This window comes from Capricornis sumatraensis, chromosome 4, assembly GCF_032405125.1.
Source record: "Capricornis sumatraensis isolate serow.1 chromosome 4, serow.2, whole genome shotgun sequence".
NCBI classification, from domain to species: domain Eukaryota; kingdom Metazoa; phylum Chordata; class Mammalia; order Artiodactyla; family Bovidae; genus Capricornis; species Capricornis sumatraensis.
Genome location: NC_091072.1, coordinates 112,380,009 through 112,404,385, shown reverse-complemented (window position 1 = coordinate 112,404,385; position 24,377 = coordinate 112,380,009). Strand labels below are relative to the sequence as shown.

Sequence of the window (24,377 nt, the reverse complement as noted above, 5' to 3'; positions counted from 1 at the left end):
CAGGAAAAAAAACGGTAGAATTTTCTAAACCGGCAGAGGGTGGTATATCCTATGTATGCTTTGTGCAGAAATCTTGAGACTACAGGACCCAGAGGAGGTATGTATCTTTTGGGAACTTTTACTTCTAGCAAGCTTTCAACAACAACAATGACAAAAGCTTTCAAGAGCAGTTAATCACCTCGGGGTGATATGCAATTTAAAACCTTGAGAACAAAAACCATTTGAAAATGCAGTGAAAACACTGTTTTTCCACTTCCTTGCAATTATACTTTCATTCCTAACTGACGTTTAGGGGTGAAGAACACTTGCGTGTTCAGTTCAGTTCAGTCGCAACTCAGTTGTATCAGACTCTTTGAGACCCCATGGATTGCAGCACCCCAGGCTTCCCTGTCCTTAAACTCGCATGGGCCATTATGAAAAGCATTGTCTCAGATAACCAAGACTGATACAGAAGTACCCTTCAAGGTCAAAACTCTCATGGCAGAGACTTCCCTGGTGGTCCAGTGGCTAAGATTCCACACTCCCAATGCAGGAGGCCCAGGTTTGATCGGTGGTCAGTAAACTAGATCCTACATACTGCAACTAAGAATTTGCATGCTGCAACTAAAAAAGAAAAAAAAAAAAAGGAGTGTGCTTCAAGAAAAAAAAGTGGATAAATATACTCTCTGATCTCTCTTAGCACCTGAAAATCTGCTATTAAATCATTGGAATGACTTAAGATTTGGTGGAAGCTTTGACTTGAGGAAGTGTCATGTGCTGGGTAATTTTTAAAAGGGCATTCTCTCTCTTAGCAGAGCCTGAGGACAGAAACCTTTGTTCTGGACACTGGAATACCTCCAGGGCTTCACCCATTACCTGCAAAAGATGCTCGAAAGATAGTTGTTAAATAAAGTAAATGAATTCTTGGCTTTACTTTGCAAACTCTAGCTTGACTTTTTTACATAGATTTAAAAACAAGCATGAGCAGGTTTGAAAAATCTGGCATTCCAGCCACCTCCACTGGATCCATGCACTTTGCTCTGAACACCACTCTCCCACTGCTGGGACTCATTTGGAGGCCAATCCCCTTCTTTCCTGCCTAGGCTCAAACTTGGACCATTCTGCGCAGTTTAAATCCCAGTCTCCGCGAGAGAAGAAAACACGAAGCCAGCCAACCAGGAGGCTCCCGGCTTGAGAATAGAAGTCATGAGTCATAAATTTGAGCGTTACGACCAAGGAGCAGCCAGAGATGTGGATGTGGGGCGGTGGGGGCAGTAGGGCTATGGGGATGGAGTGGGCTGGCGAACAAGGAAGGCCACAGCCCTTCTCTAATGAGTAGGCTCCCATGAAAATTCCCCTTTTGCTCTGCTCGATCGGGTTCCCGGAGCGCGTCTGTCAGGGTGCCGCCAAGAGTCTAGGACTGGGCGGCGCTGGCGCTGCAGGTCGCCACCCCCGCGGCCACATCAGCAGGTTCTCGCTTCCCCTCGGGCTCAGGCGCTGCTGCGCGTGCGCGGGGCGGCCGCGCGGGGGCGGGGTGGGCGGCCGGGAGCCAGCGGGCCGCGGGCGCCGGCTCCGGGGCTGTCAGCTCCGGGCCGGGACGGCGCGAGGAGGCGCGCGAGAGGAAGGAGCCGCGGGCGCTGGGCAGCTGCCTCAGCGCCGCCCCGGGGGACTAGGTGAATTCCCCTTCCGTGCCCCTGGTGCCGGTGCCTCGGTCGCGTCTGAGGAGGCGAGGTCCCTCTCCTTGCACCGCGCTCCCGGGCAGGTGATATGGAGGGAAAGTCTCGGCTTTGGCCGCGGCGCCGGGTTCGGGCGCATCCCAGGTACTGGAGGGAGGTGCGGCGGCGACGGGCTTGAGACTCGCGGCCAGGACGCGGGGAGGCCGGGGTTGGGGGAGCGGCGGGGCCGGCCCGAAGCTCTGTATCCCCTCCGGGCCCGCGGGCAGCGCCCGAGCCCGACCCGCCGCGGCTGCCCCACCTTGGGCGGGAGGGCTGGCCGGCCCTGGGCGCCCGCCGCGGAGCCGGGCAGCCGCGGTGGGTCGTCCCCGGCCCTGACACTGGACCAGACGGCGGGTGGGGGCTGAGTGATGGATGAAGGCGAGCAGGATGGGGACGCTGCGAGGCGGACTGGGGCACACCCCAGATCCACGGCTTCAGGGCTCACAGTTGCTCCGTGTCACCGTGTTCTTTCATTTCTCTCTTTATATATGTGAAATATAGCTCAATTAAAAAAAACCCAAACGTTGATTTTTAGAAAGAGATTACGTATATGTATGTAATACACTTGTAGGTACTTTACATGTGCAATTTCTTTCCGTAAATGAACAATTTTTTTTTTTAATTGTGATATACTTCACACACCGTAAAATCCATCCTTTTCAAGCACGGTCTTTAGTATTTTCACCAAGTTTTGCAACTATCACCACTGTACAGAACATTTTCATCACCCCAGAATGAAACCCTGTACCATTATCAGTCACTCCTCATTCCCACTTATCCCACCCCATGGCAACCACTGATCTTTCTGTCTCTAAGGATTTGACTGTTGTGGAAATTTCATATAAATGGAGTCGTACTTTATGTGGCTTTTAGTGTCTGGCTTCCTTCACATAGCATAATGTTTTCAAGGTTTATCCGCGTGTGGAGTTCATGGTGCTTAACTCTTGTTTATGGCTGGATAACAGTCCCTTGTATGAGTGTACCACATTATCACAGTTTACTGGTTTTCAGTCAATGGACATTAAGGATGTTTCTAGTTTTTGGTCATTGTAAATAATGCTGCTATGAACATTTGTGTACAAGTTTTTAGGTGGGCATATGACTTCCATTGTTTGGGGTCTATATATTTAAGTTTTAAGAAACTGTCAAACTTTTCCAGAGTAGCTGGACCATTTTACATTCTCATCAAACAGTGTATGAGGGTTCCAATTCCTCCACGTTCTCACCACTTGTTATTGACTATTTACTAGTTTTTATTATAGACATTCTAATGGGAATAAAGTAGTGTTAATTTGCGTTTTTTATGGCTAAATATGTCGTGTGTCTTTTCATTTGCTTATTGGCCACTTACATATCTGCTTTGGAGAAATATGTCTGTTTGTATCTTTTGCCCATATCTTAATTGGGTTATTTGTCTTTTTATTGTTGAATTATGTGTTAAAAACTCTAGGTTTGGGGGGCTAGCACTGCCTGAAAAACCAAACAACTCCATACCAAGCTACATAAGGGTTGTACTTGGGGTAGGTGAATAAATGCTGTTTCAGTCTGTCTGAATACCCTGTCATTTCTTGGGAATCTTACTGACCGTTTACCCTTTCTGGAATTTTGAGAAAAGCTGCAAAAAGTGTGTTCATGACCAAAGGCAAGAGACACCACACCCAGTTAGCATTTTCATGTATTCTATGCTCGGTTTGAAAAGTTCCTGTTATCACTTTAATTTCAAGTAATTTATTTTGGTGGCTAGCTAAGCAAACTAATAAAAAATAGCAAACACTAATTCCTCAATTAAAATTTCACGTATCTCTCAGGCAAAGTGAAAGATCTTATTATCCTAAGCTTGTGTAATCTTTATTATAGCTCTATTCTTATTTGGGTGTCAAATAAGTATTTTTCATGGCACTGAAGTTAAGAACCACTTGGAGCTGAATGAATGCTACTCTGCCTATTTTTGTGTTTTTTTTCTGAGTGCACACAAATTCAATCTCAGGCTTAGGTCTTTCTTACAAAACCCCCTGAAAAAGACATGATTTTGCCTCCCAGGAATTCAAGTCATTTTTCTTTTACTCTAATATGACTGTTCTAAAGTATACTACCAAATTTCAGAAACGTTGTGGAAAATAAAATTAAAGATTTTCAAGTGGAATTAATGGATAAACAACCTATTTAAAGTGTGTGAAGAGCCATCCATCCTGTTCTTCAACTACTGAACTTTAAACAATGGGAATGTTATTTAACCCCGTTACGCCTCGTTGGCCTCATTAGTAGAATGAGGCAATAATTGCAATATATAACCTGAGTGAATGTTTTTGTTTTACCTAACGGAATGATTATCAAATATAGTTAAAGCATAACCTATCCATCTAATGTTGATTGTCATTGACTTGCCCAATCAATGATTAAGTATCCTGTAGCTATAGATGCTTTCCCAAGTTGGTTTTCTCTGTCCTCTTGGGTTTTTTGTGTCACTTAAGGACTGAAAGTTGGGGAAAATGTGGGAACAACTTTGGGGATATGACCTTTGGGAAAGCTGGTCAGAGCAGACCTGACTCCTTTAGGGGAAATTTAGGCACCCCTCATCTTTTTCTCTGAAATTACTGTGGTTAGATGTCTATAGCTTAAAAATGTATGTGTGTATAAAATAAAACATATATGTATCTCTGGTGGTGGTGGTTTAGTCACTAAGTCATGTTCGACTCTTGTGACACCATGGACTGTAACCTGCCAGGCTCCTGTGTCCATGGGATTTCCCAGGCAAGAATACTGGAGTGGGTTGCCCTTCCCTTCTCCAGGAAATCTTCCTGACCCAGGGATTGAACCTTCATTGCAGGGAGATTCTTTACTGCTAAGCCACCAGGGAAGCCCAGATGTATTTCTAGGAGGGGTTAAAACCTAGGGCTGTCAGTTATTTTATCTTAATGTGAATGGATTTAGTCAGATTTCTTTCCTGCTGATCAGCTGCACTGAGAAAGTGGGAGTTTTGGTGTGAAGAGGGAGAGGAGAGTTTAGTGGTATGGGCTCAAGGAACATTTTGGAGGTTTGAGAAAAATTTGCTTATTTCTAGAAGTGTGGGTGTTGAAAATGAAGATCTTCAGGCAGCAAAAAGGAATTTGGAAGATGAGAAAAGAGAAGCAAGAATGAAAATTTGGAAGGGAAGGTTGTAGTATACAAAGACAGATTCAACTTGTTCAGACAGTTTTGCCCAAGAAAAATTCAAAAGAAGTGAAAGAAACCTTAGCTTTCATGCCATTCCCTTCCCTTTCGTCCCACCTTGGTCCACATATTGCTGTTCTCCTGGGACCCAAGAATCAGTCTGGGATGACTGTTGTTACTATTCCTGATTACATCTCTTCTGTCTCCTGACTTTGCAGATTGAGATCAGATTCATGAAGCCAGGTGAGAATTATAGTACTATTAAAATACAGTTTAATTTTTCATTTCTGGTAAAGCTGGTTTGGAGAGTTTAGCTTAGACTCATATTTACTGTGTTCCTTCTTGCTTTATCTGCCCAGGTGATTGTCTAGCACCTAAAAAACTGCAGGTCTCTCCTGCAGGTACAGAAAGCCCTGTCTCAGAAAGATTTCCTCATAGGATTTGGAAGGGAAAGGAAAACTTTCTCTTCTTAAAGACAGATAGATCCAAGAATCAGTGAGAGCTCAGGGGTGGGGCCTGTCTGGAATATTGACCTTTATTCTTTTTTTTTTTTTCTCATTTATTATTTTTTTATTGGAGTATAATTACTTTACAATGTTGTATTAGTTTCTGCTGTACAACAAAGTGAATCAGCTATACGAATACATATATCGCCTCCCTCTTGACTCTTCCTCCCCCATCCCCACCCCAGCCCTCTAGGTTATCACAGATCTGAGCTCCCTCTGCTTTAGAGCAGCTTCCCACTATCTAATCTCATCTCAGCCATTAGCTAAGTCACTTTGCTCTAAGGAGTGAAGAGAAGTTGCTCGGTCATGTCTGACTCTTTGTGACCCCATGGACTATAGCCTACCACGCTCCTCCGTCCATGGGATTTCCAGGCAAGAGTACTAGAGTGGGTTGCCATTTCCTTCTCCAGAGGATCTTCCTGACCCAGGGATCGAACCTGGGTCTACTGCATTGTAGGCAGACTCTTTACCGTTTGAGCCACCAGGGAAGTCCACTTTGCTCTAGGAGGAACTAACTGATAAAGTAGGGAGAAAGCAAGTGAAAGTGAAGTCGCTCAGTCATGTCCAACTCTTTGCGACCCCATAGACACCAGGCTCCTCCGTCCATGGGATTTTCTAGGCAAGAGTACTGGAGTGGGTTGCTGTTTCCTTCTCCAGGGAACTTCCTGACCCAGGGATCGAACCTAGGTCTCCCACATTGTAGACAAACGCTTTCCGTCTGAGCCACCACTTGATCTTAGCCAAAAGGCCAAGAACAAAGTGTCCTTTAATCCTGTTTTCTCATACTTAGAGCAGTGAAAGTTCTGTTGTCCTGGCAGAGAGGGAAATAAGCAGCTGTTCTCTCATCAGTTAAGTGTGTGTGGGGGTAATAGTATTTTGCAGGCTAGCTTAGGAGCCTAATCACCATTTATACAGTTGGAACTGAGCATATATTTTCCTTGGAACTAGCTAAACCTCTTAACAGTTTTTAAGCGGGTGCTCATTTCATCATGTGGTTAAATATTAACATATAGATTATTCAAGTCCATTTCCTCACTTGTTTTACTCCTCAAACATTGATTGAGGGCCTAATCTGTAGCAGGCACTGGGTGTGGCTCTCAGGATTCAGCAATGAACAAGAATGGGTCCTGATGCTCATGGGATTTACATCTTAGAAAGACAGGCCATGTACAATTACAGTAAAGCTTAATGAACATTAGAAAGCATAGAGTATTAGGAACACAGAAGACAGAGAACTAATCTAAGAGGGTCAGGGAAGTGATGTTTATGAGCTCAGGTCACAAAGTAGAATAGGAAGTAGCCAGAAAAAAGGAAAGAATGAGGATGAGCAAGAATGTTTCAGACAGAAAGAGTGCATGGAAAGACCTAGAAGTGAGAGAGAGAGTGTGCATGTGTGCTAAGTTGCTTCAGTTGTGTCTGACTCTTTGTGACCCCATGGACTATAAAACCCCAGCAGGCTACTCTGTCCATGGGATTCTCCAGGCAAGAATACTGGAGTGGGTTGCCATGCCCTCCTCCAGGGGATCTTCGGGGCCCAGGGATCGAACCTGTGTCTCCTGCATGTCCTGCATTGGCAGGTGGGTTCTTTACCACTAGTGCTACCTGGGAAACTCAAGAGAGAGTGTGGTATATGCTAAAGTACTATTTTTCAAACTGCAGTACCTAAGCACTGACCAGGAACTTATAAAACCAGTTTAGTGGTTGTAACCTGTATGTTTTTAAAAAGAAATAAAATAAAAAATAAATGTGTCATATACTGATACTTTAGTAAATGACAGTGTATAAAAGTTTGAAAATCCCTACAATAGAGGAAACAGAAGTGCAGTGTGACCACAACCCAAGATCTTGGGTAGGTGGGGATGATGACGCAAGATTTAGTTACCCTTTTCAAGATTTTCTTTTAAAGATTTTGGATTTCTCTTACAGGAAATGAGAAGCCATCCAAAAGTTTTAGTCAGCACCTGCATAGATTAATATTTTCTAAGGATCCCTTTGAATACCTAGGTTTCCTTTATTCAAACATAAACGCCACCTTCCTTGGCCTTGACAGGTATTCCAAAATCTGGTTCCAGTCTCTTCTAAAGCATATTTCTGCTTTTGATATTGGAACTTCTCATTTCATAAAGATTTGTGGTTTATAAACATGGCTTTGCACCAAGAGAGAGAGGCCCATGAGAGCAGATCTTTCTTCTGTCTTGTTCACACAGAAGCATAGTGCTCTGTGCCCGGCAGGGACTAAGCAAATCTTTGCTGATAGACTCTTAATTTTAGAACTGTCACATAGTAGTAGAAATGACCATGATATTTCTAGCTATCCTTGCTTTTAGAACTTTTACATATTAGTACGAATGACCTTGATGTCTAGCAATCCTTGCTTTTGGAAAAAAGAAAAAGGGTTTATTAGAAATTCTTTTTGCCCAGTTGGAAACCTTAGTGATGCAACCCCATTCACTTATTTAAAAGATAATTTAGTAAAAAGTACTCTTATACTATATTAAAACAGTAATAGAGATAAGAAAAAGAACACACTTTCTGACTTTGGGGTTTCACCTTCCAAGGAGTACAGAGCATTAACCAATTGTTCACAGGCAGAGGCAATCCAGCAACCATTTATATTTTGTTTGAACAGACAGGCATTCTCTGAGCCCTCACCAAAAGGTAGTTTTATAAAGATGGCTGAGAACAAGAGAATAAATTAGGTCAAGATGTATCAATCATAGGAGCTTAATGGAGAGGCAACACAAAATAGATTCTGATCTTAGAAGTAAAAATAGAACATCCTTATACCCCATAGAACTTCCAAATAAGAATTTAATGATGTTAGTTTGTTGCCAGAGAATGATTGTACTGTCACAGTACTGTGACTTCACAGAATTAGATTGTGAAACCCAACTGTGAAGAAAGATTCTTTCAGTGTATGGTTTTGATAAGTGGCAAGAGAAGTTATGAAAAATTCATGAAAGGTAGAGCGCTTTCAAGTTCTGTTTCAGATTTCTCTTTAATACATTTTTTGAGATGTGGAAACTTTGCTGATGAGTTTGATAAATTAGATTTCATGTATCTTAATCATGAATGCTGGAATCAAAATCTTGCTACTGTAGAATGGCATTTAAAAAATACTCATTGAGTTTTATATATATTTTTTGTTCTAGAGAGTCTTATTTTAAGCCATGTATTATAGAACTTAGATGGAAACCATTAACTAACTTGTATAAGTTTATCCTAAGCAAATCATTCTAAATATGGGAAAGTCTTATGCACAGAGATGTTCATTTTCATTGCGATGTAATTTAGTTTAAAAAGTATCCTGCAATTATAAGTGATTCATTAAAATATAGCAATCCACTTGAAGAAATTGAACCATTAAAACATGCTTTTTTTAGAGCAATGGTGTCGTATTTATTTTTAAAGTCTAGAAAGTAAAAAGTGCTCAATATAAACAACAGTTCAAATAATATAAAAATACGTGAGATTTAAAAAGTGAAAATATTACTTCAAGTCCCTCCTTACTATGTTCCCCAACCTAGGCCAACCCAAAGGTCGGTGCTCTGAGCCCTTTGACATCTTTGCTTCCAGACATTTTTCTAACCCAGCTTTTTTTCAGATTGTGGTCCAAGGAGGGCCTTTGGAGTCTTCTCAAGTCAGATAAGGTGGGGACTGAGTGGGGCTTCAGAGTACCTGTTTTCTATCAATGTAGTGGGGTTTCATGTCGGGTTTAATTTAAACACAGAATTCTCCTGCATTAAAATAAATGTTTAAAAACAAATCAGCCTAATTCAGAAAAGGAAATCCTAACCCCCTGGGAAAGAATTCCATGTCTTCGGTTTACCGTTTTTGCTGCTTGGTGATGTGGATCTTCTGCTCTGACCTGCCTGTTCATTTATTTCCCCAGGAGTTGTCTGCCTGGTTACCAGCCACCTTGTTAGAATGCATCTCCCCCTCTTTTTTCCCATCTCTCTAACTCTTACTTGTTATTTAAGGTTCCTCATCATCGTTTCTTTTGCTCCTTTTAACATTTTTAGTGGACGCTACCTGCATAATACTGAATAGGGCTTCCCTGGTGGCTCAGTGGTAAAGAATCTGCCTGCCGATGCGACACAGGTTGATTGGGGAAGATCCCCTGGAGGAGAAAATGGCCACCCACTCCAGTATTCTTGCCTGAAAAATCCCATGGACAGGAGAGCCTGGCAGGCTGCAGTCCATGGTGTTGCAGAAGAGTCAGACGCGACTTAGTGACTAAACAACGACGAGTGCGGAATATACAGAATTTTGTATCAAGGGCTCACAGACTAGTAAAAGGCAACTGAACTTCATATAAGTAAGTGCAATTACTGTAAAGCAAGAGCATTTGAGGGGCAGATATTAAAGATATAAATAGTCTTTTTTACACTATGTTATATAGCACTTTTAAGTGTCTGACTCTTTGTGACCCTGTGGACTGTAGCTAACCAGGTTCCTCTGTCCATGGATTTCTCCAGGCAAGAATACTGGAGTGTGGCACTTATAAAATGGTCAGTTTATGGTATGATTACATTTCTGGGTCTTCAGTAACTGTTCGTTTATTGAGTAAGGCAAGATAATGTACTTGTGAATTAGGGAGTGAGACATGGGAAGAAGCTGTTTTTCCTGAGCCATCAAAGAGAGCTTGAATCCAGTTTACTCCATCCAGCGCTGGGCATGAGTGGACCTGGGAGGGAGCACCAGCAGGCCTTGGCTCTGTACTCCTCATCTCCGACCACTCCCACTGCTGTACGGGGATGCCTGGCATTTCTTCTTTATCGTTAGCTGGTTCGAAAGTGGTGAATTTGAGTCCTGTGTCTTTATTTATTCTGAAAATATTTATGTGTTTTTGGCTATGCTGGGCCTTCGTTGCTGTGCAGGCTTTCTCTAGTTGCAGGGAGCGGAGGATACTCTTGTTGCGGAGCATAGGCTCTTGGTGCGCAGGGTTCAGTGGTTGCGTCATGCAGGCTTCGGAGCACAGGCTCGGAAGTTGCCGCCCATGGGCTGAGTTGCTTCTCAGTGTGGAATCTTCCGGGATCAGGGGTTGAACCCATGTCTCCTGCATTGGCAGGTAGAGTCTTTAGCACTGAGCCAGCAGGGAAGCCTGCTGCTGCTGCTAAGTCGCTTCAGTTGTGTCCGACTCTGTGTGACCCCATAGACGGCAGCCCACCAGGCTCCTCCTGTCCCTGGGATTCTCCAGGCAAGAACACTGGAGTGGTTGCCATTTCCTTCTCCAATGCATGAAAGTGAAAAGTGAAAGTGAAGTCGCTCAGTCGTGTCCGACTCTTCGAGACCCCATGGACGGCAGCCCACCAGGCTCCTCCGTCCATGGGATTTTCCAGGCCCTTTATTTTGCTTTGTAACTTGGGCATATTACTTAACCTCTCTGAGACTCACTTTCCTGAGCTGTAGTGTATGAACATGTCTATCTGGTAGGTTTTCAGAAAAGGTGACCCAAGTACACACCAACAAAGCCTCTTCTTTTTGCTTTCAGTGGTTTTTTTGTCTTAGCAGAAGGTCCCCAACCTTTTTGGCACCAGGGACCAGTTTTGTGGAAGACAGTTTTTCCACGGATCAGGGAGGGGATGGGGGTGGTTTTGAAAGGATTCAAGTGCATTACATTTATTGTGCACTTTATTTCTATTATTACTATATCAGCTCCACTCAGATTATCAGGTATTAGATCCCAGAGGTTGGGGACCCCTGTTCTAAAGAATGAGTGATTGTTCTCCTTTCTTTTGGTTTTAAGTTTTTAAATATTTTGTAGGACGTATGGATTAGACTCTATTTCTTTTTTTTGTTTGTTTGTTTTCTGGCCATGCCATACGTCTTTCAGATCTTAGGTACCGGACCAGGGATTGAATCTGCGCCTCTTGTACTGAAAGCATGAAGTTCTAACCACTGAACCGCCAGGGAAGTCCCTGACTAGTTCTTTGAAGAAGTGTTTTTTTGTTGTTTTTTTTTTTAGTTCAAGAGTGGCTTTTTGATAAGCTATTCATATTCCTGGTAAGGTACAAATAAACAGTATAGGAAGGTAATAAGGCCAACATTTAGTGGAGAAATAAATCTTTTTCATTATTAGTCAGTGTATTCTCCTGGGATTTTAAGCAGACTGTCGTATCTATGATCAAGAAAGCAAAATTAACAGATAGTACCAGAGTCCAAAGCCTGGCCTACTTGCTTCATTTTATGTGCCACTTTCCTCTGTCTTTTACATAACAAACAAAGAATTTTTATGGTAACATTCTAGTACTTTTGGAAAAAGAAAAGTCGGAAAATTCTTGTCTGTTATTTCTGGATTGTGGGTTTCAGAATAACCTCAGGCAAACTCATGATGGATTCTTTGTAATATTTCATGCTCTGGTTGAGCAGACTTAGTTCTCTAATCTAGAATAAACCTTACAGTGATGGTTTAAGGTTGTTTGTTTTATTTGTAAAATTATAAAAAATGTTACTTAGATGTCTTTTTAGAAGTAAAAAAGTACATTAGATGTGATATTTAAATTTAACAACAGTATTAGAGCTACTTCCTATTCCAGGTTTCATTTTCTTTTTTTTCTTTTAGGAGATTGTGGTTTCCCAAAGACCTGTGTTGTTCCGTATCTATAATATGTACCATTTGGTCTCTGTATATTATGAAAGTGAAAGTGAAGTCGCTTAGTTGTGTCTGACTCTTTCCGACCCCATGGACTGTAGCCTACCACGCTCCTCTGTCCACGGGATTTTCCAGGCAACAGTATTGGAGTGGATTGCCATTTCCTTCTCCAGGGGATCTTCCCAACCCAGGGATCGAACCGAGGTCTCCTGCATTGTAGACAGACGCTTTACCGTCTGAGCCACCAGGGAAGTCATTATAGATATATAATATTTTATAGCATGCTGGCAGTTTAATTTAATGAAAAGTAGGATGAGGACAGTGTACAAAATGTAAATATTAAACTTCAGTTGACTTTTTAGAGAAAGTTGAAACAAAACAGTTGATCTGAACATTATAAGGCAGGGGTTTAATATAGCAATGTGTAACTGGTATATTCCTAATTATGGGGAGAGAGGGGTAGAAAGTTAGGTTATGAGCCCTTTATAAAAAGTGTAGAGTAATAGTGATGAGTAATGATGATGATAACTAGCTAATATTTATTGAAGACTCAATACACTGTTCTAAGCATATTACATGTAGTAAAGTACTTAATCTTCACAGTAACATGTGGAGGAGATATTTTTCCCTTGAAGAAACTGAGGAATAGAGGCATAAGTCCCATAGCTAGTGAAAGTCAGAATTTAAGCCAAACCAGAGTTTCCCTGGTGGCTCAGTGGTAAAGAATCCTCCTGCAATGCAGGACACGCGGGTTCAGTGCTGGCCTGGGTTGGGAAGATGCCCTGGAGGAAGAAATGGCAATCCACTTCAGTATTCTTGCCTGGGAAATCCCATGGACAGAGGAGCCTAGTGGGCTATGTTCCCGGGGTCGAAAAAGAAACAGCACTTACCAACTAAACAACAAAGTTTGACTTTGGAGGCCAACCTCTTAACTACTGTCAGTATCCTTAGTGTGTTGACACTTCTTCACATTTAATTTTTTGCAAGCAAATCATCTCTCTTAATTGAAGTGTGAAGATTTGCTGAATAAGTCACTTGAAATATCCCCATAAAACCACTCCATGCAAGTCATGTTATCAGTTTATTCATCTAATGAAAGCATGGCAAATATCTCAGGAAGCTTTGTACAGTTTCAAACATGGCATAAAGCATTTGCCAGTGATTCCACGTGAATAATACAACTTTGAATGAGCAGTTAATATTGTCCCTTTCAAAATGTGTTAGACTGAAATCTCTGTATTCAAGTCTGAGATTTTGATTATGCATAGATTTTATCATCTGAGTTTAAACTCATATTGTTCCTTGGAAAAAAGCCTATTCTTTCCTCAATCTCTGGGAGCAGTGCTTAATAGACAGTCTTGCTTCGCTGGTGACTCAGACGGTGAAGAATGTGCCTGCAATGCGGGTGACCTGGGTTTGATTCCTGGGTCAGGAAGATCCCCGGGAGAAGGACATGGCAACCCACTCCGGTATTCTTGCCTGGAGAATCCCGATGGACAGAGGAGCCTGGCGGGCTACAGTACATGGGGTCGCAAAGAGGTGGACACGACTGAGCGACTAAGCACACACACAGGCATGTGTTTGAGCATTAGTGAGGGGGCGGCAACAGACACAAAAACATTTAAATAATGTTCTGTAATTTTTTTATATGTGTATATATATCTCAGATTATTTTCCATTATAGGTCATTTCAAGATACTGAATATAGTTTCCTGTGCTAATTAGTAGATCCTTGTGGCTTATCTGTTTTAGGTATGGTGGTTTGTATCTGTTAATCTCATACTTCTAATTTATCACTTCCCCTCCCTCCCTTCCCCTTTGGTAATGTGCTTGTTTTCTATGATTGTGAGTCTGTTTCTGTTTGGTTTATAGATTCATTTGTATTATTTTTTAAGATTCCACATATAGTGATATCATATGTTTGTTTTTCTCTGACTTACTTCACTCAGTATAATCTCTAGGTCCATTCGTGTTGGTGCAAATGGCATTATTTCTTTCTTTTTAGTACATTCATCATTGAATAATATCCATTAATCTGTCGGTGGACATTTAGGTTGCTTCCATGTCTTGGCTATTGTAAATAGTACTGCTGTGAACACTGAGGTGAATTAGAATTTTCATATTTTCTGGATATTATGCCCAGGAGTGAGACTGCTAGATCATATGGTAACTCTATTTTTAGTTCTTTTTTAAGGAACCTCCATATTATTTTCCACAGTGACTGCATCAATTTACATACCCACAAAGAAAAAAAAAAACACAACAAAACACTGTAGGAGGGTTTGTTTTTCTGCACACCCTCTTCAACATTTATTATTTTTAGACTTTTTGGTGGTGGCCATTCTGACCAGTGTGAAATGATACTTCATTGTGGTTTTGATGTGCATCTCTCTAATATGTTGTTGCCTGTTGGCCATCTGTTAATGTTTTGTAGTCTGTAAAGAAACAATGAGATGGTCTTTCTAGGAAAAGTCACAGCTTGTTATGACTCTTACTTTGTTTGGAGTTGTTATCATTTTGAATTATTGAGGGAAAGTCCATTTTGAATTATATGTGATGGATCATGAGAGAGATACACCATGGACTTGGTGGCCCCCTGGCCCTGCTGTGGAGCTTGGTTAGGTAGATGCAGTTATGTATCCACGATCATCTAACAATATAAAATATAAATGAAATCACTTGTATGAATACAGCAGAATGTTAGTTTTCTGGAAGCTGTTTAGGATGTGTTAATGAACGAAGACTATTGCCTTTTAGTCGTGTTCCTGTTGGGAAACTGTGGAGGGGGATAAAGTAGGAAAAATAAATTTTAGAGCCCCTGAGAGTTTTAGAAAGAGGAAATTATAAGTAGCTGTTAAAAATAACTTTGTAGAACACTGATAAGAAAGTCTTTTGATATTTTACAAAATGCAAAAGCAGGATGCCAAACAGTGTGTATAATATGAGTGTATTTTTGGTTTAAACATATATGTATATATAGAAAAAATATAGCAAAGTTATCATATATACTATTATATCATCAGGGATTATCTCTGGATGGTGGGTTTCTAAAGTAAACAATTCTTGTTTGTCCTTTGGGCTTCTCCCCAACACCCCCGTTTTTTTTTGGAATTTAACACACATTCTGTGAAAATCAGAATAGTAAAAGAGAACTCCATGCCAGTGGGTGTCAGAAACACCATTTCAAACGAGCTGAGAAAGAAAGGTAGTCAAGTGACTTTAACTACCTGAGGATAGTTTTAGTTTGAACTTCAAGTTGGACTTAAAGCCTTTGGGCTCCATTTTTTTTTTTTTTTAAGTTGTATTTGAACAAGAAAGTATGCAGCCCTGACCAAAGGGTACAGACATGGTTTCAGAGAGTAAAGATACTGAAAGAGTTAGATCATTCTTTGAGGGTGATGCCAAAATAGTTGACTAATGTAACCCCGTGTACCTGTGGTTCACCTTGTCTGCGAAGAGTCTCTTGCCGTGAGTTTGTGTGCTTGAGTGGACTTCACAGCACTGGGTACCAGGGAGCAGTATTGAGGGAAAGTCCAGTCTGGGAACGTGGAAGATCGGCTTCATCTCCCTGGGTGATGCCATGGTGAGGGTGTCCCAGTGAGGGAAGGTGATGCTAGACCCCCACCTGAGGAAGACCTGGCTCCACGTGGGGGCTGTCCTGTTCCATCACCTAGTGGAAGGTAGAGTAATTTAGTGTGGCCTACTTGTCTGGATGTGGTGTGCCATTTCACCTCCGGGATGAGGGGAGGAACCAGGGTCCCTAGAGGAATAGAAGTGCTCTGAGTAAATACTGGGAATGGAATCACCGTGAAAATGATGGGGCACTCTTGGTCTTTAAAGAAAGAAAAATGTTAACCTTACCCATGGCATATCATGTTTCCCTTTGCCTTTTCTTAGAAAGAAGATTTTTGCTTTGACACATGATTATCTTTTCTGTACTTCACAATTCTGGAAGATTTTATATTCAGCTTTCAGTTTAATTATGCAAAGAATAAAGTATATCTTTTAAGTTATCTGCAGAAGTGTGTTCAGATTTTTCAAACTGAATTCTCTTTAAGAGTATAAGGATGTCATTTCAATTCAGTTCAGTCGCTCAGTCGTGTCCAACTCCCTGCGACCCCATGAATCGCAGCATACCAGGCCTCCCTGTCCATCACCAACTCCCGGAGTTCACTCAGACTCACATCCATTGAGTCCGTGATGCCATCCAGCCATCTCATCCTGGGTCGTCCCCTTGTCCTCCTGCCCCCAATCCCTCCCAGCATCAGACTCTTTTCCAATGAGTCAACTCTTCACATGAGGTAGCCAAAGTACTGGAGTTTCAGCTTTAGCATCATCCCTTCCAAAGAAATCCCAGGGCTGATCTCCTTCAGAATGGACTAGTTGGATCTCCTTGCAGTCCAAGGGACTCTCAAGAGTCTTCTCCAACACCACAGTTCAAAAGCATCAATTTGGTGCTCATCCTTCTTCACAGTCCAACTCTCACATCCATACATGACCACAGGAAAAACCATAGCCTTGACTAGACGGACCTTAGTCGGCAAAGTAATGTCTCTAGTAATGCTGTCTAGGTTGGTCATAACTTTTCTTCCAAGGAGTAAGCGTCTTAAGGCTAAAATATGGAAGTATACTCTAGAGAGTTCTGAATAATAATTTCTCCTCATTTGAAATGCCGGAGTTCATCTTATCCTATTATGTTACCTAGTATCTATATTTAAGTATTTCAGATTTGTAAATGCCAGAGAAAACCAGTAAGGAACTGTATTATTTATGTTTTATTCTCATGTACACTACCTTTTACACAAAGGTGTTGAGTCACTTTATAAAAACAGCTACAAGAAGTACTGGAGTTTACTGAGCGCTGAAGAATTGATGCTTTTGAACTGTGGTGTTGGAGTACTGGAGTGTGTTCGGATTTTTCAAACTGAATTCTCTTTAAGAGTATAAGGATGTCATTTCAGTTCAGTTCAGTCACTCAGTCGTGTCCGACTCCCTGCGACCCCATGAATCGCAGCACGCCAAGCCTCCCTGTCCATCACCAACTCCTGGAGTTCACTCAGACTCATGTCCATCGAGTCGGTGATGCCATCCAGGCATGTCATCCTCTGTCGTCCCCTTCTCCTCCTGCCCCCAATCCCTCCCAGCATCAGAGTCTTTTTCAGTGAGTCAACTCTTCGCATGAGGTGGCCCAAAGTATTAAGGTGAATAACTCGATCATGAATTTGAGTTTCAGGTGTGGCTGTAGGTTTCCTGTTGCTGAAGTAAAGTGAAAGAGTGGCTCAGGCTTTGTTTTTTGTTTTGCTTTTGGCCATGTGGCTTGTGGGACCCTAGTTCTTCAACCAGGAGACCAAGGATTGAACCTGGGCACCCTGCAGTGGGAGCTGGGAGTCCCAACCACTGGAGCACCAGGGAAGTCTAAAGGGTGGCTCAATCTTTATTAAAGAAAAGGAAAGATGCCAGTTTTCAGTAGCAAGGCTTTCTCTAGTATAATTTTTAAGTAAAGTTTTATCTGATTTTCTCTAGGGGTGATTGATAAGGTGACGCTCTTAGCAATGTGTGCTCAACTCAGTCATGTCCGACTCTTTGCAACCCCATGAACTGTAGCCTACTAAGCTCTTCTGTCCATAGAATGTTCCAAGCAAGAATACTGAAGCGAGTTACCATTTCCTACTGTAGTTGATCTTCCTACCTGGGGACCAAACCTGTGTTGCCTGCTTTGGCTGGCAGATTCTTTACCACTGAGCTACCTTTGAAGCCTGTTCTTAGCAATAGTTTGCAGGAAATTAATGAATGTCAATTGCAAGTTAATTGCAAGAGCATCATTAATTGGTAATTTTTTTAAAAAAATAAGATACATGTAAGAAATGTTTTAAAATGGGAGAAATATACTTTCTTTGTTGCTTAAAAGCAGTTTCTCTACTTCAAAACAAATTTCTGTGCTTTAACTTCTTTGTTATTTGACCATTAACTGAATTATTTCAAACAGTAGTACTGATATTTCTGATTATTGTCTACTACCTGTATTGTTGTTGTTAAGTCTAACTCTTTGAGAACTCCCTCCCACCCCCACCCCCCCCACCCCCCGCCGTGGACTACAGCATGCCAGGCTTCCCTGTCCTTCATTATCTCTCAGAATTTGCTCAAACTCTTGTCCATTGAGTCAGTGATGCCATCCAACCATCTCATCCTCTGCTGCCCCCTTCTCGTCCTCTCCCTCAATCTTTTCCAGGATCAGGGTCTTTTCCATTGAGTTGGCTCTTCAAATTAGACCTGCAGCTTCACCATCAGTTCTTCCAATGAATATTCGGGGTTGATTTCCTTTAGGATTGATTGGCTTGATCTCCTTGCTGTCCAAGGGACTCTCAAGAGTCTTTTCCAGCACCACAATTTGAAAGCATCAATTCTTTGGTGCTCAGCCTTGTTTATGGTCCAGCTCTCACGTCGATGCATGACTAATGGAAAAACCATAGCTTTGACTGTATTGATATTTGTTGGCAAAGTGATGTTTCTGGTTTTTAAAACACTGTCTAGGTTTGTCATAGCTTTTCTTCCAAGGAGCCAGTGTCTTTTAATTTCATGGCTGCAGTTACCATATTATAAAAATATTTATGTATTGTTATTAATCTAACCAAAATATCTAGTAAAATGACTTGTTTTTCACTTTTCAGTTGGTTTGGTAGGGGCTAAATATAATCTAACTGTTGGCACTTGGTAGAATAGACTGTTTTGTTTATGCAATACACTTTGTTCTTTGGATGCACACTCTATTTATTCTGTCAACATTTTCTCAATAAGCAGAAATGGTTCAACTGTGGATTTTGTTTTAGTTGATTCATTGGCTTGTCTTTGATGTATCCTTCTTCTAAATAAAGCATTCTTTTAAAAGTGACTTTTTTTAAAGTGGGATTGAGGGTTGTGATTCTGAAAACAAAATCAGTTATCTGGGTCTGGTTTCCTTTGAAAAATTATTTGTAGTGTATTGAGGATTTATTATACAGAGGCTTTATTATACCCACTGATTGTTTCTCTGGACTCAAATTCTTTACAAATGTTTAGCTGTCTTTTAGGCCTGTAGAAACTTTGACTGTTACTTTTTTCTATCTGTGGGTAGCCTTAGAATGACTGATTGTTTTATGGAATCAGCTAGCTTTTGGATAGCAGGAGCTGAATCATTCCCATGATTTCTCAAGCTTTTGTGTTTGTTAGAGACTATCAGGACCGCTAGATCAATAAAGTTTGACATCACTACCTATTACATAAATGAAACCTGTGTGAATGCTTGAATTCACTTAAAGTAGACAGTTTCCAGCTTAAATAAGAAAAAAAAACCTCTTTTTTTTTTTTTTTAAGGAGCTAACTCTGTGCATTTGAGTCAAAACAAAAAAGGAGTTGGGGAGAGATACTTCATTCTACTTTAGAGGTGAGCCTTTTCATCAGGGAGGACAGTATTTGTGAGGTAGCATGTTTTATATTTCAATTTCCAAGTACTTTAAGTGCCCTGAACATTGATAGAAATTATGAGATAAGATAATGTGGATTGCTGTTGTTTGGACCAGTTTGAGACTTAAGGCACATGGAGTTTGTGGGATAGTTACTGACTGGATGCACCTTTGTTGTTTAGAATCCTTGCCTTGGGGTTGTTCCTTTTCCTTGGTTAACTACAGGAAATGGGCAAAAAAAAGATCCATACATTTGTTTTTTTCCTAGTCGTGCGGTTCCCTCCATAGGTTGTGCCTGACTTTTTGCAGCCCCGTAGACTGGAGCATACCAGTCTTCAGTGTCCTTTACTGTCTCCCAGAGTTTGCTCAAACTCTGTCCATTGAGTCAGTGATGCCATCCAACCATTTCATCCTCTGTCATCCCCTTCTCCTCTTGCCTTCAGTCTTTCCCAGCATCAGGGTCTTTTCCAGTGAGTCAGTTCTTTGTATCAGGTGGACAAAGTATTGAAGCTTCAGCTTCAGCATCAGTCCTTCCAGTGAATATTAAGGGTTGATTTCCTTTAGGACTGACTGGTTTGATCTCCTTGCTGTCTAAGGGAATCTCAAAAATTTTCTCCAACACCACAGTTTGAAAGCATCGATTCTTTGGTACTCAGCTTTCTTTTATTGTCCAGCTGTCACAACTGTATGTGACTATTGGAAAAACCAACTGGATACTATGAATTATGTATACCTCTGCCAAGCAGCAGTAATATTGGTTCATTTGGAGTTCTGGAGATTTCTTTTTCATTGCCATATTGATTTTTAACTTTTGAGGGTCAAGTGATATAGCAAGTATCATCAGAAAAAGAAGATGTTCTCTTTGCCCTGTAGGAATTGGCAATGGGAAACCAAATGGATACCTTTTATTTTTATTTCTGAAATTTTCTTTTCTTTTTTAAAAAATTTTATTATTTATTATTATTATTATTTTACTTTACAATATTGTATTACATGATAGGAAGATTGCTCACTGTTTTGGACATTTAATTTTGACTGCTTTTTTTCCTCTCTGTACCCTGAACTCTACATTAATTTAGGTAGATTTCTCTGAGGTGGTCAATTTTTATGGTGACCTTTTAAATGAGGCCAAAGTTCCAGAACATTAGGAACAGTTGGTAGAAAGTATAGGGACAACTGAATAAAAGAAATTTGGTTGAATAGAGGAAGCTTGAAGAAGAATAAGAGATAATAATTTAGCTGATTTAGGAAATTGAGTAGAAACAATTAGTTTGAAACAATTAGGAACCCAAAGTCAGCATGTAGGGAGCCCTGTGGATGAGAATAGTGAAGTCAAAGGGTTTAAAATGAGAAATGATGGGCCTTTCCTGGCAGTCCAGTGGTTAAGACTCCACACCCCTAATGAAGGGGGCCTGGATTCGATCCCTAATACAGAAACAAGAGCCTGCATGCTGATAGCACTGCCAAAAAAAAAAAAAATTTTTTTTTAATGAGGTTTGATTTTAGTAGTAGCTGTTGGACTAGCTCAAATGGGGAATAGAGCTCTTCAGTATGATTTAGTAGTCAAGGCTGTGATAGCCCTGCTTGGGACTAGGGTGACCTTGTGGGTTCTGATGTGTCCTCCAGGAAGAAGGGTTTGACAGTGGGTTTATGGCAGGACAGCAGAAAGCTGGTGTCAGAGTGAACAAGAGAAATCCAAAGAGGGAATTGTTTAAGAGCTGTTTGGGATATGTGCTGATAAAAGTGATTTGATGGTTAATTGTTCAGGAAAATGGGAGTTTGGGGATAAGAAATGGAGAAGCTAAGGAATTCAGGTGACCAAACTGGGTATCGAGAAGACTATTAAGACTTTCAAATATAGTTTTTGCTTAAATGGAAATAGTAATCATTGAAATCAATGAGGATTTATATTTACATAGGTTTTATTCTTTAAATGGAAATAGTGAAAGAAAACGGATCAGCCATGAAGGCAGCCTGCTGTTTGGGTGCTGCAAAAGGCAAATTATTATAAATAGATATAATCCTTCTTTGTGAACCTGCTATCCAGTGAAACAAGTCACTACTTACTGGGTATCGTTGAAAAAAATGTGCCAAAAAATTTTTTTTTAAAAAGAAAATAATTTGTACAACATCAGCTAAGGTCTCATTTTGTCTGGCATGAAATCTGACTTAACTGACCGCATAATACATCCTGTTTGGTGACTATCTACATCTTCTAACAAACAGATGTAGAATACATATATTCAGAGGAAGTGAAAAGCAGAATGCACACTTGGAGAGTGGCAAAACTAACAATACATAATAACCATAATCTGCCTTGACTTCTTGGTCATTTAGTGTGAATATATGTGTGTGACAGTGCTGTGACAAGTTTTGAGATTTTTGACTAAATACTTTCATCTTTTTGTTCTCATGGGAAGCTAAAGTATTAAACTTCCATTTATTGCCTTTCTTAGTAATGAGGCGTGACATAAGTCTGCTAACTCAGCTGCTCTGATGAATTTTTCAAGTGTATTATTTAACCTTTGCAAAGGTACAGATTGCCTCCTCCAGCACAATGGGCAGATTTTCTCCAAGATACTGATTTAGTAAATCAGCACACATACAATTCTTTTTCTTAACTTTTAAAAACAAGCAATTTTAACATTATTATTATTATTATTGTAACTGCAGTTGAATTAGTCAGGACTGTCTGATATTAGTTTGTTTTCCTTTAAGTCAGTGGTTCTCTAACACAACTCTCTGATTAATGTTGGCCCATGACAGAGCTTCCACAGGAAGCAAGGAGTGAGTTCTTAATAAACCTGAGTGTATTCAATGGAAAGGCTTTTAGTCTAAGAGTTTGTCCTTTCTACTTGTTTGGTGTTAAAATGTACACTTATATTTTAAAGGAAAAATCATTGTTAACTTGATAAAATTTGAGGGGAAATGTGGTTAACGAGATCTAAATGTTTGGAAAACACTCTTTTAAAGCTCTTTAACCATAGATGGAATCCGTACATGCTCAGTATGTCAGAGAGACTCTATTAAACTGAAATAGATGGGAATATTTGGGTTAGATTCTTTTTTAAGATGCCTGCTTTTGAGTTTAGTTTTCATTAAATCTTGCTGTGGTAGTAAACAATCCTGAACCCTCGGTGGCTTTCAGCAGCAAAGCTTTCTTTCTCTCCTCCTACATGTTGCCCGTAGGTTGCTGCAGATGAGCTTCAGTACCTGCAGCTCTGGGTGTTATCTTTGTCCCAGGACCCAGTCTGAACCTTTGACATGTCGTTCCCATGTCGGAGGGAAAAGAAGGCAGAGTTGAACTGCTTTTGTTTGTAGATGTTGTTGCTTCCCTAGTCGTCTGCCCAGACTTGATGTCAGTAGAGATGAGGCAGTGTAATCTTCACATACTCCCTGCAGGTAATTTGGCAACAGGCAGAGATGACAGTCCTCTTACAGGAGGGAAGCAATAATGGGGAGTAATAAAATCTGTCACAGAATCATTCAGACCAAAGTACACATGCCAAATAATCAAAATGTTCCATTTGAATGCAGAGTTCCAAAGAATAGCAAGGAGAGAAAAGAAAGCCTTCCTCAGTGATCAGTGCAAAGAAATAGAGGAAAACAATATAATGGGAAAGACTAGAGATCTCTTCAAGAAAATTAGAGATACCAAGGGAACATTTCATCCAAAGATGGGCACAATAAAGGTCTATTAGGTATGGACCTAATAGAAACAGAAGATATTAAGAAGAGGAGGCAAGAATACACAGAAGAACTATACAAAAAAGATCTTCATGACCCAGATAACCATGATGGTGTGATCACCCACCTAGAGCCAGACATCCTGGAATGCGAAGTCAAGTAGGCCTTAGGAAGCAACACTACGAACAAAGCTAGTGGAGGTGATGGAGTTTCAGTTGAGCTATTTCAAATCCTAAAAGATGATGCTGTGAAAGTGCTGTATTCAATATGCCAGCAAATTTGGAAAACTCAGCAGAGGCCACAGTACTGGAAAAGATCAGTTTTCTTTCCATTCCCAAGAAGGGCAATGCCAAAGAATGCTCAAAGTATTGCACTATTGTACCTATCTCACACATGAGCAAAGTAATCATCAAAATTCTCCAAGCCAGGCTTTAACAGTACGTGAACCGTGAACTTCTAGATGTTCAAGCTGGTTTTAGAAAAGGCAAAGGAACCAGAGATCAAATTGCCAACATCTATTGGATCATTGAAAAAGCAAGAAAGTTCCAGAAAAACATCTCCTTCTTTACTGACTACACCAAAGCCTTTGACTGTGTAGATCACAACAAACTGTTGGAAAATTCTTAAAGAGATGAGAAATTTGTATGCAGGTCAAGAAGCAACAGTTAGAACTGGACATGGAACAACAGACTGGTTCCAAATGGGGAAAGGAGGACTCAAGGCTGTATATTTTCACCCTGCTTATTTAACTTATATGCAGAGTACATCATGAGAAATGCCAGGCTGGGTGAAGCACAAGCTGGAATCAAGATTGCCGGGAGAAATATCAATAACCTCAGATATGCAGATGACACTACCCTTATGGCAGAAGCGAAGATGAACTAAAGAACCTCTTGATGAAAGTGAAAGAGGAGAGTGGAAAAAGTTGGCTTAAAACTCAACATTCAGAAAACTAAGATCATGGCATCCAGTCCCATCACTTCATGGCAAATAGATGGGGAAACAGTGGAAACAATGAGATACTTTATTTTATGTGGCTCCAAAATCAGTGCAGATGGTGACTGTAGCCATGAAATTAAAAGATGCTTGCTCCTTGGAAGAAAAGCTGTGACCAACCTATACAGCATATTAAAAAGTAGAGACATTACTTGCCAACAAAGGTCTGTCTCGTCAAAGCTATGGTTTTTTCCAGTAGTCATGTATGGATGTGAGAGTTGGACTATAAAGAAAGCTGAGCGCTGAAGAATTGATGCTTTTGAACTGTGGTGTTGGAGAAGACTCTTGAGAGTCCCTTGGACGGCAGGGA

General features: G+C 40.8%; 1 protein-coding gene across 2 annotated transcripts in view; it reads left to right on the top strand.

Annotated features, from left to right (window-relative positions):
* Positions 1–1,581: 1,581 nt before the first annotated feature.
* The window catches only part of SLC41A2 (solute carrier family 41 member 2), a 145,019-nt gene continuing 122,223 nt past the window's right edge, over positions 1,582–24,377 (top strand). The window contains exon 1 of one of the 2 annotated variants that reach the window (XM_068969965.1): positions 1,582–1,652. The gene's annotated coding sequence lies outside the window, so the exon portion shown is untranslated. Of the gene's footprint in view, positions 1,800–24,377 lie in introns of both variants that reach the window. The other variant, XM_068969963.1, reaches the window with a different exon arrangement.